The sequence below is a fragment of the Ahaetulla prasina genome, chromosome 7, assembly GCF_028640845.1.
Source record: "Ahaetulla prasina isolate Xishuangbanna chromosome 7, ASM2864084v1, whole genome shotgun sequence".
Lineage (NCBI taxonomy): Eukaryota > Metazoa > Chordata > Lepidosauria > Squamata > Colubridae > Ahaetulla > Ahaetulla prasina.
Genome location: NC_080545.1, coordinates 42,366,122 through 42,383,392, shown reverse-complemented (window position 1 = coordinate 42,383,392; position 17,271 = coordinate 42,366,122). Strand labels below are relative to the sequence as shown.

The following is a 17,271-nucleotide window of genomic DNA, read 5'->3' as shown; positions in this document are numbered from 1 at the left end:
GTAAAACTAACATTAATCTATTTGCTATTATTTTTACAAAAATCTTATAATCATTATTTAAAAGTGAAATCGGCCTGTAGTTACCGGGTTTAGGGCAATCTTGCTCCTCTTTTGGTATCAGTGAAATAAAAGATGTTTTCCATGACGGGGGTATTCCCACTCCTAGTTGTATCTGATTAAATAATTCTTTAAGTGGGCCTAATATTTCATCCTGTAATTTTTTATAATAACTTGCTGTAAGACCATCTGTACCAGGGGTTTTCCCCATTTTTAATTGTTTAATTGCCTCCACTATTTCTCCAGTAGCTATCGGCCGATTCAGCTCCTCCCTCTGTTCTAATGTTAGAATATTAACCTTATAATCTTTCAAATAATCATAAATGTCCCTATTCAATATTTTGTCTTTTGCATATAGAGCAGTGTAAAATTCTGAGAATGCCTTTTTAATTTTATCCTGTTGATATATCTCTTTACCTTTATATTCTATTTTTTGTATGACACGTGCTTTCTGTTTTTTCCTTAAGTTATATGCCAACCATCTCCCAGGTTTATTTGCATTACAAAAGGTATTATGTTTAGCATATTGTATATTCGTTGCCACCTGGTCTGCCATTAACATATTAAATTGACTCTGTAATATTTTTATAGCCTCTTTAAGTTTGTGATCTTGTGGGTTTTGAATTAATAACTGTTGCTTCTTTTGAATTTCTTCTTCCAAGTACCTACGCTGCCTTTGTTTATTATTCCTCTGCCTATTGTCCAAGTATATCAATATACCTCTAATAAAAGCTTTACTCGCCTCCCACACAGTTCCTATAGGTGTCCCTTTGTGCATATTAAAATCAAAAAATTCTTTCAACTGTTTCTTACAATGATTTACATTATCCTCATATCTAAACAGATTTTCATTCAACCTCCATGTTCTACCACCTTTTTTCCCTTGTAATAATTCCATCCATACTGGGCTATGGTCAGTTAAACACCTCGAAATATCTTCATTTTCTTCACCCTAGAAAGCAAGTCATTAGAAATTAAAATAAAATCAATACGTGAGAAAGATTGATGCCTATCGGAAAAAAGTAACATCTCTCTCATCTGGATTCCGTAACCTCCATATATCTCTAAACTCAAAGTCTTCCATCATTTCAAAAAAGGATTTTGGCAGTTTTGCATGTATAGGTATCTTCTTGGAAGAGGTTCTCTTATCACTTCTTGTATCAATTACTCCATTCCAGTCTCCTAATAAAATAAACGAACTATAATCCCAGAGGTCAACCTCTCATGTAACATTTTATAAAACTTTTCTTGTTGCTGATTAGGTGCATAAATACCTATCAACAAAGTCTTTTGCATCTATCACCAGTTCAATAGCAATAAATCTTCCTTGAATATCTGCCTCAATTAACTTAGCTGGTATATCCTTCCTGATATATACAACAATTCCATGCTTCTTTTCCAAAGCTGATGCAACAAAATGTTTACCAATTTTGAATTAATTAAGTATTTTTGGTCTAATAATTTTATATGTGTCTCTTGCAAACAAATCACATCATTTTTAAATTGTTTCAAGTAGTGAAATATTTTCCTTCTTTTCTGAGCTGAATTCAAGCCATTAACATTCCATGACAAAATTCTATTTGCCATTACTGGCCTCCTGAGGGTTTGAGCAAACAACGGAAGATCCTCCTCCGGTATCTTCCGTCTAGCTCCTCCACAGCTTCCATACTGGGGTCCTGACTTTTACTTTGAGAGTGTTGCTCTTCTTTACGCTTAAGAGCTCCTCTTGTCACCCTTTGCTCTTGTGGTTCCTCTGATGCTGGCAGCAATGAAGGCTCTTGGATCACCACGCCTTCTTGAATCTCTTGAAGTTTTTCTATCACTTCTATTTCGACTTTCAAAACTGTAGAAAGAAAATCCTTTGCCTTTAAAACAGTGTCAATTCTATATCTCCTTCCTTGATAGAATACTGTCAGTCCAACTGGCACCTCCCATCTGAATTGAATCTGATGTTTTTTAAGTTCTTGTGTAAAAAAAACAAATTCCTTCCTATCTCTTAACATCTTTGAAGGAATCTCTTTCAACACCTTCAACTCCTGTTCTCCAATTTTTAAAGTTGTCTGATATGAAACTTGCAGAATCTGATTTCTCATAGTCCTTTTCACAAAATAAACCACAATGTCCCGAGGAAGCTTTCTCTGTCTTGCAATCCAGGAGTTAACTCTATATATTTTATCAATTTGGTAAGCTACCTCTTGGGGTCCACTTCAATAAATTCAGCCAATGCTTCTGATATAATTTTCTTAAGTCTTCCTTGCTGTTCTTGCATACCACGATTCTAAGAGCTCCTTCCATAAGTTTATATTGTAATATCACAACCTGATCTTCATTTTGATCCACTTTTTCTGAACACCTTTCATTTTGTCTTCTAAATGCTTATTTGACTGAGAGATCTGTTGCATTTCTTCTTCCAATCCCTCAATTTTTGTACTCAATCCTTGAACAGCCATGAGAATATCTTCTCTTATTTTTGCATTAAAATTCTCCATCATCTCTTTTTGCCTATCTTCAGAAAGTTTTAATTGTACTTTCAATATATCCTCAAGACTTGGTTCAGATCCCCTTCTTCCAGAAGGCTTTAAAGGTTTAGCTGCCATTCTGTCTTCAAAAGAATCAGGAATTTAAACTTAACAACTTTCCTTTACTCCTTTCAGTATAAGAGAACTCCGTTTGTAAGAATCCACAAATAACGCTACTTTGTTGTACTAAAAAAATTCACTTTCGCTTTCAGACGCCATTTTAAAAGTCAATTAATCAGAGACAAAGAGGTTTCAAGTTTCAAAAAGGGAGTCGGTATACTTGCCGTGTTGATTCTACTTCAATGATCGAACGCTTGTGAAATTCCCGTCTGCTTAGAAATCAATCAATTTAATAAGTCCTTTTGAGCAGAAATGACCCCTACTTTTTTCCTGAAAAAAAACAGGAGCGCGTTTGAAGTTGGAGATAGTGAAGTTCGGTGGGATCATAAATCCAGGAAAATTCGCTCTTAAGAGCAAACCCCCTGTCCAGATCTACCACTCCCCCACAACTCTGCATAACCCTCTTATGCCTAAAGGGTATGCTAAGGTCAGTGAACAGTGATTTATACTGTTTCACTGACTTTTACAATCTTCTAACGCGGAGTGCCCTGTTAGAGCACCCAGCAGGAGCGGTGATGTCACTGGAGCCTCCAGTCAATTTATTTCTTGAATAAAATTTCCCTCTTCAGTGATGTTCTAGCAATTCTACAGTTTTATATATCCCGGTAATGCTATAATTTTTCTTCATAATTGAAGGTGTACATTAAATCACATCTCTGTGACCCATTAGAATCATAGAGGTTTCTCCTTGGCCTACTGTACATGTACAGTAAACTTCTCAAATGTAATGACCTCCAGATTATTGGATTACACAGCCAGAAATAACGCATGTTACATTAGCATTTTTGGAGAGCACCAGTTTGAGGAAGACTGGTCTGAAATGACTTCATCTACAGGAAGTCTTAGAATTCAGACATTGTACAAAGTCAAAGTATGCTTAAGATATTGCATGTTTGCATGTTGCGTAAACTTAATCAGTTATAGTTTTTAATACAACACAGTTAAAACAAGCAATGGTTCAGTACTATGTATTAATCTAGTCAATGATAGAGGTTTAGCCAAGAATTTTATCCTCCACCAGCAATTTATATTACATTTTGTTACTGAACTACTTGCGACCCACACCTTTCCTATGTTCTGGTTACTGTTTATTGGAATTTGCTGCTGATTCCATTTTACAAATTCTGTACTATTCCTATAGTTCAAAAATGCATACTTTCCATCTGTTATGTAGATATAACATAAAAGTCAATCAGGATTTTAAATGAGTTTAATTGTAACCTGTGAACTAGAATTATCATGGTTATTGAATGTGGACATAAAAACCAAGTTCCCAGGAGGTTATAATTGTTATGTACAATGCCGATGAATATACATTGGATCCTACTGCTGTCTGAAAAAGTAGCTGAAGTAACCATGCCTGTAAAAACTAATTAATCTAATTCTGAAATTTTGTTCTATAGATCACGTTTAATCCCAAGACTTTTGGTTCAACACAAATAGTCGCTTTCTGTATGGTTGCAAAGCTTCTAAGAAATGCTTTGTTTTTTTTTGTTTTTTTTAAATAATTTTTTATTTCCATTTTTCAACATCATATTTATGTACAAATTATTATCCATCATTAATCATTAATTTTTATTTATTACTGATTCAGGCCTGCCCGACTGCCACTTCCTTACTACACAATCTCCCTCTCTACCCTCTACTACTTTCCCATCCTTCATCTCCTTCACTTTACTACTTCCTCTCCTCCTTCTCCACTCCTCCCTTCTTCCACCCTATCTAACCCTCTTATTCCCCTCCTCCTTGTCTATACTTTCCTACCTACTTTCTTCCCTCCTTCTACTCCTCTCTCCTCCTCTTCCTGAAATGGCAGTCGAGCATCCCCAATATCATTTTAAATTTTTTAATTTCATATGCTTTGTTTTGTCATGCTTTGAACACAGCATATGGAAAAGGAACTGCTTCCTTTGCGCCACTTGACTCTCTTAAACATTGACCTTTTCAAATCATAGAATGTGTTCTTGGAAACTCTGAATCTCAAAATTATATTTATCAAAGTATTACTATCCTTTATCAAATTGATATGGCCACCCAGTTCACAAAAAAGTAATTCTGGGCGATATACAACAATCAATTAAAACATTAAATATATAAAAACAGTCATTATTAAAGTATTAAAAACCTATTAGGCACAAAAGAGAATGAACATTAACCACAGAAATGGAGCCATCTTAAAATTTGTCTGGTTCTCTGGTGATGCTTAACTCCAACAAACCTTAGGAAAAATTCTATGGTGGCCTTGGCTGCATTTGTGCCGTCTCACCCCTTCCCCCCGCCCCCAAGTCTTTCATGGAACTTTATCAAGGTTTGCAGGATTCTATGAAGCATTATTTTGAAAACCCTGGTCTAGCTGACTCATGTTTGAGAGAGGACACCAACAGGAACCCTACCTCCTCCAGTTAAGAAGAAGGGAGTGTTAGAAAATGCCCCAGAAATCTTTGAGAAGCATTGCAAACATTGCATTTAAATGTGGCTTTAACAATGTTCAAAGGTAATTTGGTATATTTTAAGCCTGCCACAAGTTTTATTGGATTAATTGCTGCTTTTCACCAAACTTACCTTTCAGTATTAGTGTGATAAAATTTCCATGGGCTAGATTGCTGACCTGAAGCAATAAGCTTGAAATATAATGTAATTTTGAGATATGTAATCAGCAGCATGCTATAATCTGCTTACATTCTAAGTCTGTGTTTTCAGTAGTGAAAGTACTAGTTCTTAATATATTGAGGGAGAAAGGTCATTATTGCTGAGCACATGAAATGACTAATATAAAAAGATGACAGACCTTCATGGTTCCACTTGTTTTTGCTGTTAGGAATGTATTAGGAAAGGAATTTTAGAACGAAAGTATTTTGAATGTTTCCCATAAATTATAAAAAAAAGACCATCTACAGTTTGGCTCTGCAATTTGGATTATGGATGCTATAAACCAGTGCCCCCAACCTTTTGGGCACCAGGGACTGGTTCCATTGAAAAATAATTTTCCACGGACCAGGGGAGGCATGGTTTCATGTGCTACCTAGATCCTGTGAATGCACAGATGAAGCTTGACTCACTTGCATGGCCCAATTACTAATAGGCCACAGACTGGTAGTGGTCTGCAGACTGGGGTTGGAGGCAATGGTGAAATCCAATTTTTTTTACTACTGGTCCTGTGGGCGTGGCTTGGTGGGCATGGTGTGGCTTGGTGGGCATGGCAGGGGAAGGATACTGCAAAATCTCCATTCTCACCCCACTCCAGAGGAAGGATACTGCTAAATCCCCATTTTCTCCCCACTCCTGAGGGAAGGGTATTGCAAAATCTCCATTCCCGCCCCATTCTGGGGCCAGGCAGCATGCGATGGGCCCAGATTTTTCAGTTTTCTGAACTACTCAAAATTTCTGCTGCCGGTTCTCCAAACTGCTTAAAATTTCTGCTGCCAGTTCTCCAGAACCTGCTGGATTTCACCCCTGGTTGGGGACCCCTGCTATAAACAACTATAAGCTCACCAGGCCAATGTAAAGAGAGGTAAAACAAAAAGATGGCAGCCATTTCTGCATAGTTGAAATCTTGTACTTTTTTTCACCTGCCACTATACCTTAAGGGGACTGATTGCATATTTGTGGGTGTCACCTTTCCTTTTTTCATTTCTTTTCCTTTTTTAAATATCCTTACTTCCCATGATGTAATACTTCCTTTATTTCCTTTAGATCATGTCAGTTATAAAAAAAAGAGGATACTGAATTGTAATCCTTGATGCCTTCAATCCTCTGGGCAGCAGAGTATTGGCCCTGGGAGCCCAGGGCACTGGGAGCCCATGGCCCAGCCCCACTTCCCCAAGGGGGCACCTTGCTGCGCTTACCTCCTCCTTGAAGCTACTTACTGCTATGCTCTTACTTACTGCTCTTTGGCCAGGGGATGGTGAAAGGACAGCAGGGCTGTTGGTGGCCAAGTGCTAAGGCAGGACTTCCTTCAGACCCTCCCTCTCTCATTATAATCTATCTTCCTTCCTTCCTTCCTTCCTTCCTTCCTTCCTTCCTTCCTTCCTTCCTTCCTTCCTTCCTTCCTTCCTTCCTTCCTTCCTTCCTTCTTAAAGCTGACAGTCTCTGGGCAGAGCTGGCAAGAGGCAGATAGCGATGGACAGAGGCTGATGGGCCTCTGCGTGGCTCTCAGCTCAGCTCACCTCTCCCAGACCCGCGCACGTTTGTTCATGTGTATGTGGCTTTCAGCTCACCCCTTGCAGCCCCTCCCCCAAGGGAGACCTTCTGAGATGGCAGGCTGAAAACTAGTGAAAAATTTTTTGGGAGTGCTTGTTTCTTTTTCTCATCTATTACCACTTCAATGGTGTGTGCTCAAGGTACTGTGGACTGCACACACACCCCAACCTGCCAATTGCATTGCACCCTGCCCCCAGCTCCCGCCCCAGCCCCATGGAAGGCTGCAAGAAGCTCCCATTCCAGCTTCTCTTATCTCTCCTGTTCTTTTCCTCGCCAATGTCATAGCGCAGGGCTGCAAGGGGAGATTCCCCCCCCCCGTGCACACACACACACACACACACAAACGCATATATAGGTCTGGGAGAGGTGAGCTGAGAGACATGCAGAGGCAACAACAGGGGGAGGAGTCAAAATGGAAAGCCTCTGCCCAGAGCCTCTGGCAGCTTTAAAAGAAAAACCCTGCAGAGCAGCGGCTTCTTTTTTGGTCCACCCTCCTCTTCATTGCCTCCAGGCCTAGACCAACTTTAGATGCCAAAAGGGCACTTTTGCTTCCGCCCAGCTGTAGCTTTCCCACGTGGGGCAGGGTGGTCCCAGTGAAAGGGGGCTGCAAGGCCAGGCCAGCGAGCAGGGCATGGAGGCATTGGAGCAGGTGCTGAACTACAATTAGTTGTGGCTGGAACATGGTCAGCCTTAGATCCGACCCCCAAAGTCACCTGGAGCCAGTGAGAGACTGCCCCAATGCCTGGGCCCCGCCCCCTGGGTGTGCGCACAGGAGGCGATGAGTGCCCACATCCTGGTTGAAAGGGAAGTGCTCAGAACACAGTCAGCCTGCAGGGCAAGACAGTCCCCAGAGCCGCAATGCCCCATGAATACTCACTGCCTCCTGTGCGCACTGCCCAGGGTGTGGGGGCTGGCCCTTGCTGGCTCTAGGATGGGCCCGTGGATGTAAGGCCAGCCTGGCCGGCCTGGGCTGGAGCCTGAGGCATTGGGGGCCGCATTGAGGCATTCGCTGTCCCCAGGGTATCCCCACAGGCCAGATCTGGGCATATTGCGGGCTGGATCTGGCCTGTTAGCCTTGCGTTTGACACCCTGTTTTTAGCATGATAGGTAACTGTAATCAGAATCGTTTAAAAATAAAATCAAAATTATATAAGAAACTTTCCTTAGGAGTGACATGATAACCGTATTTCAGTATTTGAGGGGCTGCCACAAAGAAGAGGGGGTCAACGCTGAAATAATGGATGGAAATTAACCAAGGAGAGAAGCAACCTGGAATTAAGGAGAAACTTCCTAAAGGTAAGGATAATTAACCAATGGAACAGCTTGCCTTCAGAAGTTGTAGGTACTTCATTACTGGAAATGTTTAAGAAAAGGGTAGACAGCCACCCATTTGAAATGGTATAGGGTCTCCTGCTTGAGCAAGGGGTTGGACTAGAAGACCTTCAGCTCTATTCTGATTGAAGATTGCAGTTGACAGCCAGCAGAGAAAGGAAGATTCTCATCTGCAAGTTATACACAAAACTCTTCCAGCTCTATTCTCCAAGGTCCCTTCCAGCTCCATTCTGATTGATTCTGATTTTTGTAAGAAAGAATTGCATGTTCTCATGTTTTAAAAAGTGCAAATACACATGACTCATTTCATTGCCCAACAAAGCAGAAAAAATCAAGTCATAATATTACTGTGTTTTTTTTTTCAAAGCGCAAGTTTTAGCAACTGCTAGAGGTTGAATTCATGCTTCTGGCACCTCAGCTTCCTTCCCCCTTGTTTGCAAATTTAGATTTGGGCATGGTATGGATTCAGAGCCAGTTTTGTGTAGTGATGGTTAAAGGCATAAACGGGGAGTCTTGAGTTTTAATCCCAGCCTGGGCATGAAATCAGCTGGATGACTTTGGGCCACTATCTCTCACCCATGAGGCATTGGCAAAACAACTTCTGAAAATCTTGCCAGTAAATTGCAGATCCTTGTCTAGACATTTGCCAGAAAAAAAATAATAATTCAAGTCTTACATCAAGTAAATCATAATTTCTCATCATCATTTATAGAATACTAATAAAACATAATTTTTGATCTATCAGGTAGTTCAAAAAAGAAATGGGCAGGGTCTCTTTTATAATATTCAATGTACTTCATGGAAGATTAAAGGAGGACCTGCTTAACTAAGCTCCAGTATTTCTTAACTTTGGACCTGCAGTTTCGGTTACTGAGTTATGTAGTTCAGATTTTCTTTTCATGCTGTACGTAACTAGACATTAGGGTAGAAGAGTGCTTCTGTAATAGTTCTGAAAAGATACATTGCAGTGTAGTTCCTGTCTTTTCATTGCTTTAATTAAGGCAGTCTCATCTTTTAATAAGATCACACAAGCTATGTGCAGAGGCCAGATGATTCCAGGATATGACATGTAGACAGACTTGTTTCAAAGCATCTTTAGGAACAGACTCCAAACTACCATCTACAGCAGGAGAGTCAAACTCAATTTCATTGAGGGCCACATCACGATTGTGTTTGACCTTGAGGGGCCAGGGTGGGTGGGGCCAGCTTGACATCACTTGTGTCGGGGCACCTGTAGTGGCCCGATTGCTCTGCCAGCACAAACAGGCTCCTGAGCTCCGTTTTCATCTGTGACGGCTTCCTGCAACCCTCTGCCAGTGAAAACAGAGCTTGGACCTGTGCTCCGTTTTCACTGGCAGAAGCATCATGGGCCAGTCCTTTGCTGTTTTCAGGGTGTCCCCACAGGCCAGATCTAAGCTCCTGGTAGGCCAGATCCAGCCCCTGGGCCTTGAATTTGACACCCTGATCTACAGTGAACTTTTCCAAAGTGGTCAGTATTGAACCCCAACCATCAATGGGACTACCATTATAACCGTAATTATTATTTGTCATACTATAGTATTAGTTTTACATTATTTTCATATAATAAATACTTGGGAATTGATGAACGATCTCAAATTTCATTAAGAAGTTGATAAGTTGAAGAATTTGGGGAACCTTGGGTCTAGAGCTACCAAGACCCTGATAACGGTATTTTGATGTCCCTGTGAGAAGCATTCAGCTTCTATGAAGCATTCAGTCTTTTTTTAAAGATTCCTAGTTAACAACATATAACTATGAATTTACTTCCTCTAATTTTAGGGAAACCAATCAGACTATACATCAGGCTATTATTTAAATGCTAAATAATAGTAATATCTGTACTACATTTTTGTTAAAACAGTTTTATCCTGTTTTACCTGTAAGTGCCTGATACAATATGGGACGTTGAGAATCAAAACATATTTGCTATAATGAAAATGCTACTTATAACACAGAATTCTCTATAAGATTCAGACTGCTGGTAAGTAGAATGTATCTTATTATCAGTGTGAAGAAAATGAAAGGACATAATAATAGTAGAATAGGTACTATTGCTATTTCGCTTCTGTAAGAATTGCCTTGCTCCTGTAAGAATTAGAATTTCTTCTGCCATTTGCGTCTACCAGTGATCTAACTTCTGTTATCTTGTTTTTGTGTACAACTCAGTGCCTGGTGCGGGGTATGTCATGGCCTGGCAGGGTGACATTGGGCAAATACCTGTGTTGCTAAGCTCTCAGCCCCTATTCCTTGCTTCACTGCCAAAGGAAGGCCTGGACCAGGGGGCCAGAATTTGGTACTAAGCTGATGTCTCTGAAGATATAAAATGACGCCATACCTTCCCAAGGTGTGGCCTTTCACTGCATGCTCTTTGTCTTTATGTTGTGGAATGGTCTACCCAGCTTTTCTTTGTACAAATAAAAGCTGTTATTTTTTCCAAGCCTCTTCTTGGGTCTCTCTCTTTGGCATTCTGGTGACTCAAGTACAAACATATGAGTAGTTGGAAATGGAAAAATGAGTTCTCTCTTTTATCTTTAGTATATCATCCTATGGTATTGAATAGAAAATCACTCAAAGACTCTGAAAGCAGCAGCACACCATTATTTTTTCTTATTATGTGAGATCATCATTTATTTTCTAATATCCTGTTTTTAAATGATAAGAAACAGTTATATCGAAGTAATTTTAAATTATTATTATTTCTTTCTTCTGGCATAAGCTTTTTAGTATTAAATGGAGGGGATTGTCATGTCTAATATTCCTGCCTAGATCAGGTAGTAAATCAATATTTTTAAAAAGGACCAGAACATGAAAGCATAAATATTTACATTATCTTGAACATTACAGAAAAGTCCCCAAATTCTTTATCCCAAGTTTATAAATGTCAAAAACTTACCAAATCATTAATTTTATGTCCTGTCATATTGTTATTTTGTTTGGATATATAACAATATGATGGGAGAAACTGGACTGGTTTTTCCCCTCAATTTGGATATTCAATATATTATTTATTAATGATTTTGTAAGATTTTGGACAAGATTTCACAAAGAGGAACATTAATAAATTTGCTTGGTAAAGATTTAATTATTAATAAGGCAAAGATAGAATATTTTGAAACTCTTTGAAACTCTTACTTCACAATGGTGAATAGTTTAGAAATTCACTAGACCTTATTTATAGACTTGTATGACTCAGAACTAATGAGATCAAAAATTATGTAAATAAATGGATCAGAAGTTGAATGTTGAAAAGAGAGGCAACAGTGGGAATTTGAATGAAACAGCATTAAATTCATTTATTTCAATGAAACAGCATTAAAGTATAGTACTTAAAAAAATGGTCAGGTCATTTTTTTTGAGATTGGGTGATAGTATTGTAAAGCATAACAGCTCTGGAAAATGAATTACACATTGATTAAACAAATGTTAAACACTTTTAATTCATATTTCAACTGATGAAATTCTTGTTAAACTTCACCAAATCGTATGTCTTATCACAGTAAACTGAATTAGGTTTCTAATATGATAACTACTGCAGAGATAGTCCCAAAGACCTGGATAACTGAGAATCTCCATAGACGTTTTCCGTATTGGTGGAGACAGCAGCCAGGAATGGGTTGTACTCTTCTGTTCAATTTGGAGGACTGAGTCTGATGAAGCTGTTAAGTCCCACCTCCTGCAACCCAGGAATCCAGCTTTTGACTCAGTCCTTCAGCCTGGACACACGTGTCATGCATTTTCTCCCCATTCTTGGACTACAGGGAGTTTAATCTTGAATCCTGGTTGTGAGTTAAAAAAATATTTTATTATTATTGGCACTAGGAGCCCTGTCCCCTGCTTGGAGCTTAGGCTTTGGCTGGGACTGGGGTTCTCTCTGCTGTCTGCAAAATGAATATAATTTTCTGCTTCAATCTTGTTGAATTGCAGGCATTCTGGGATCCTTTTAGTGGGGTTTTCAGCACCCCCGAAGGCAGCGGAGAGTTGGAGAGTGGAGTTTTCACACTCCCAGATCCATTTCGGGCAATGTGTTATCGTTTGCTGAGGGCTTGCTGGGCGGCAATTTTTTTTCTTAGATCTAGCCGCCCGATTTATTTACGATCACGGTGGAGCCTTTTGCTCCCATTTAGGCAACCTGCCTTATGCCTCAGCCCTCTGTCTCCCTTTAGCGATCTCTTAACTTTTGTAAACAGCCGACTAGAGCTTATTGCATGGAATTACCTAAAACGGCTGCAGGAGATTTTTCAGAACTCCCCCCGCCCCCATTGGCTTACACGTGGCGGCTGCCATTTTGGGACTCCTTTGGGATCTCTGCAAGCGGATTTCAGCTTTGGCTGTTTATTGCTTCTGGAGCGGCGTTTTGGGGTGTGTGAAAAGGCTGGTGCTTGTTACAGGGCATAGCAATAATTTCTCAATGAAGCATGCTCGCTTTTAGCCCGATCTCTTGCTACTGAGAGCGATTGATTGGAAGCAAGGTGTTTCCCATCTTACAGCTGGTGGGCGCCATTTTGGGGGTGCAGCTTGTTTACATTCAGCCATATTTTCTTATGTTAACTGAATTGGGTCCCTTATCTGTCCTTTCAGGCAGTCCGGATTCCTTGATTGCCAGAGGTTTGTTACCTCTCCATTTGAATATTAATAATCATGCCAAAAGCCCTGGCTAAGTCTAAAAAGACCAACAAATCTGACTCTCCACCACGAGAGGAACCCAGTCCTTTAAGTAGCGGTCCCTCTAAGACATCTTCCACCAGGAGGTCATTCGTCCTATCATGATTCCAAAGTCTCTTTTGCCTCCAGCCTAAGCCGCCTTCAAAAGCATCCCTTAGGGATGAACAGCGGCAAGACCAAGCTCTAAAGAAGATTTGCAGCAACTATGCCTGCATTGCCGGTTTCTACTATGGTCAACCCGGTTCCCATTACCCATGCAGGGACCCCTTCTCAGGAACATACTGTGGCCGAGTTATCTGGCCAAGTTTCACTGCAGGGTTCTCCCATGGCTATTTCCACTATGCCTTGTGGGAAGGAGTTCCCGTGCCAGTTGTTCAGGACGTGAATGAGTTTTCTGCAGAGGTTTTGGCCGTTGACCCTCAACCTGTGCCCCCCATTGATACCCCTGGAGCTAGTCTAGGCACAGATCAACAGTCGATCCTGCCAACAAATATTCAAGCTATTATAGCTCGGACCATTCAGCAGACCTTGCTGGTTGGTTTTCATTTCTCGGGCCAGACTCCTTCCATTCGCTCTGCTGCCTCAGTTATTGTAGAAGATCCTGAGGTTGAAGAGTCTCGATCACAGTGGATGCTGTTTCACCATCTCATTCAGTAGTCAGTCATCCTTCTCTTCTGGAAGAAGTGGAGCATGGAGATCCTGATCTGTCAGAGGATGAAGGCTTGTTTCCTGAACAACTGACCGTTAGAAGACTTTTTCCTCCTAATCTATTTAAGTTCTTACTCTTCAAGGCCACTAACGTAGCTCAACTGAGACTTCCAGCCGCTCAGACTGCTGTTTCATCTGCCAAGGGTTCTTCGGACCCCCTTTTTTCTGAACCAGACAAGATATTGGAGACGGTTCCGACACCCAGACTTTTTGTGGATGTGGTCAAGTGTCAGTGGACTTCTCCTGGTTCATCTACTCTGCCTTCTTCAGCAGATAAATGTTTCTTTAATGTTGGTGCCGAATTATCTTCTATTCTGCAGGTTCCAACCGTGGATGCACCTATTTCCGCCTTGTTATCCTCCTCTTTGATTCCCGGTCAGCCAGAAGAAGGTCTGCGCCCAGAGGATAGGCAAGCAGAACAGTCTCTACAGCAAGCACATCAGGGTTCGGCTTGGGCTGCGCGCTCAGCATCATCAGCCTTTTTCAATAGGGCGACTATCCTGTGGCTTCAGCAGCTTCAAGAGAAGCTTCCTGCGAAGGATACCAGAATCCATCAGGACCTGAACAAGATCATTGCAGCGATCCAATGTTTGGCGGATGCCACCTTACATTCTATGTGTTTTGCTTCCAGGTCTATGGCATCTGCCATAACAGCACGTCGCCTGCTTTGGCTGCGACATTGGCAGGCGGATGCCCACCACAAGTGGCGTTTAAGCATCTGCACCCTTTCCGGGGGTGTCCCTGTTTGGTGCTGCATTGGTTCCTCTTATTGTTGAGACTAAGGACAAAAGGAAGATTTTGCCTGCCGTCCAGCAGAGGGGAGAAGTCCGTTATAACCCAATTGCCTGTCATTCTTCCTTTTGAGGTTCTGATTGGGGTGCTGGTTCTTCTAGGTTTCAGGGATCCTTCAACCCCAGACAGAGGGGGAGTCAGGATAGGGTATCCTGAGGTAGATCCTTTTCATCCAAATGGCCCTTTCGAGGGGGTCATCCTGTCCGATGCCATCAGTAAGTGCATTGCTGGTCCTCCCATTGGTGGTAGATTGGCCCTTTTTGCCAATCAATGGGAATCCATTACTTCAGATGTTTGGGTCAGAAATACAATTCAACATGGATTGGCTCTGGAGTTCATCAATACCCCCCCACCCGACCTTTTTCATTCGATGTCCGATGTCTAAAGACAAGAGTAAATGAAACCTCATGGTACCTCCTGGAAATTAGAGCTATTCAGCAGGTGCTGGAAGATCTAGTGGGACAGGGGTTTTACTCCCTCTTATTCCTAGTTCCCAAGTCATCGGGGTGGTGGTGGAGACCTATTCTAGACCTCAAAAGATTGAACCGATATCTGTTGTTTTGTAAATTCAAGATGCACTCGCTTCGTTCTATTCTGGATGGTGTTCGGAAGTCACCCTTCTATTGACCTCACTGAGGCTTACCTGCACATTCCTATTCTCCCCGACCACAGGAAGTTCCTTTGTTTTTTTGTTTTTTTTTATTCAAAAAGTTTTACAAAATTTTTTTTCCCCCTTTCCCCCCCTCCTCCCCCTCCCTTCGCAACCCCTCCCCGACTTCCCGGAACGAGCACAAGGTATAGTTAAAATAAAACAAACATATGCTAAAAAATTTCGTCCCAACTTAATTATACCCTACAATCATCAATTCCTAACTTCCCCAAAAGCAATCAAAATAATACATCATAATCATTCAAAACAGTCTGATAACTCTTAGTCTGATATCTCGTTGAATATAGTCAATCCATTTTTTCCATTCCTTTAAGTATCTTTCTTGCGTATTGTCTTTCAAAAAGGCTGATATCTTCGCCATCTCAGCCAAATTGGCAACTTTCAGTATCCATTCTTCTATTGTTAGTACTTCTTTTTTCTTCCAATATTGTCCTATTAGTAATCTTGCTGCAGTTATTAGATTTAAAATCAATTTAGTCTCAATTACTGTACAATCCGTAATAATTCCCAACAAGAAAAATTATGCAGGAACTTTATCTTCTTTTCAAAACATTTTGTAAAATCCACCAAATTTTTATCCAAAAGGCCTTTATGTCCTTACAAGTCCACCAAATGTGAAAATATGTAGCGTCATCACAATTACATCTCCAACATTTTGCTTGCATTTCTGGATACATACACGATAATTTTTTAGGATCTAGATGCCATCTATAAAACATTTTATAAAAGTTTTTCCTCAGATTCTGTGCCTGCGTGAATTTAACATTTCTAACCCAAATTTTTCCCACGTTTCCAATAATATTGGCTCCTGAAAATTTTGTGCCCACTTTATCATACAGTCCTTTACCAAGTCCCTTTCAGAATCTATTTCAAGTAACACATTATACAATCTCTTTATATGCTCCTGAGACTGATTTCTAATTTGCTTTACCAAATTTCCCTCGTTCTGCTCTATACCAATTTTCTGATCTCCTTCCATCTAGCACGTAGTTGCTCATATTGAAACCAAGTATAATTTTTCCCTTCCTCTCTTTATACTTGCAGAGATTTTAACTGCAAATTACCTCTTTCAGTTTACAAGACATCTTTATATGTAATCATTTCCTGATTCTGTTCTAGGTTTATATTTTCTACTGTATGTCTAGGACTTACCCATATAGGAACCTTATAATTTAGTTTATAAGAGTATTTTTCCAAACACAGAAGGGCATTTCTTAGCACATGATTTTTAAAGGCCTTATCCACTTTTTGTCATAAATTAAAGATGCATACCTCGCATATAGCATATCCTAACCTACTATCATCAAAATTCTATCGTCTGTTAAATTAAATCAACCACTTAATGCAGAGAGAGCAGGTGCTTCATAATATAAATTAAAAATTGGCATTTTAAACCTCCCTTTCCGAGAATCTTGAATTATTTTCATTTTAACCCTAGCTTTTTACCTTCCCATATAAATTTGTTAATTCCCTTCTGCCATTCCTCAAGATTCTTATCTTTCTTAATTATTGGTATCATCTGAAAGAGGAATAAAAATCTAGGTAAAACATTCATTTTAATAGCAGCAATTCTCCCAGCAAAGATAATTGCAATTTTTCCAAACAATCAACTCCTTCTGAACTTTTGCCATAAAACCTCATAGTTATTCTTATACAATTTCACATTTGATGACGTAATATAAACCCTAAGTACTTAACCTTCTTTACAATTTCAAATCCTGTTACTTCCTCTAGTTTTTCTTTCTGTTGTCTGGCCATATTTTTATTATCACTTTTTGTCTTTTCTGATTTACCTTAAACCCTGAGACATTCCCATATTGATCAATTATTTCCAACAAAGATTTACTAGAATTTATAGGGTTTGTTAAAGTAATCACCAAATCATCTGCAAAAGCTCTTAACTTATATTCATACTGTCTAACTCTAATTCCTCTATCTCCTTTACTTCTCGTATTTTATCCAATAATGGTTCTAGAGTTAAAATAAACAATAATGGTGATAAAGGACATCCCTGTCTTGTTCCTTCGCAATCTTAAAAGGTTCTGTTAAGCTACCATTGATTATAATCTGTGCTGTTTGCTCTCCATAAATTGCCCTAATTATTCTTAAAAACCATCTCCAAATTGCATCTTTTCTATTAATTTAAATAAAAATCCCAATGCAATCGATCAAAAGCTTTCTCTGCATCGA

At 39.9% G+C, this 17,271-nt stretch overlaps 1 protein-coding gene across 3 annotated transcripts in view; it reads left to right on the top strand.

Annotated features, from left to right (window-relative positions):
• Positions 1–17,271, top strand: part of AMIGO2 (adhesion molecule with Ig like domain 2) — a 47,446-nt gene that overhangs the window by 10,833 nt on the left and 19,342 nt on the right. The window contains exon 2 of one of the 3 annotated variants that reach the window (XM_058189946.1): positions 12,828–12,854. The exons of the other annotated variants lie outside the window; for them this stretch is intronic. The gene's annotated coding sequence lies outside the window, so the exon portion shown is untranslated. The remainder of the gene's footprint in view (positions 1–12,827; positions 12,855–17,271) is intronic. 3 annotated transcript variants of the gene reach the window in all.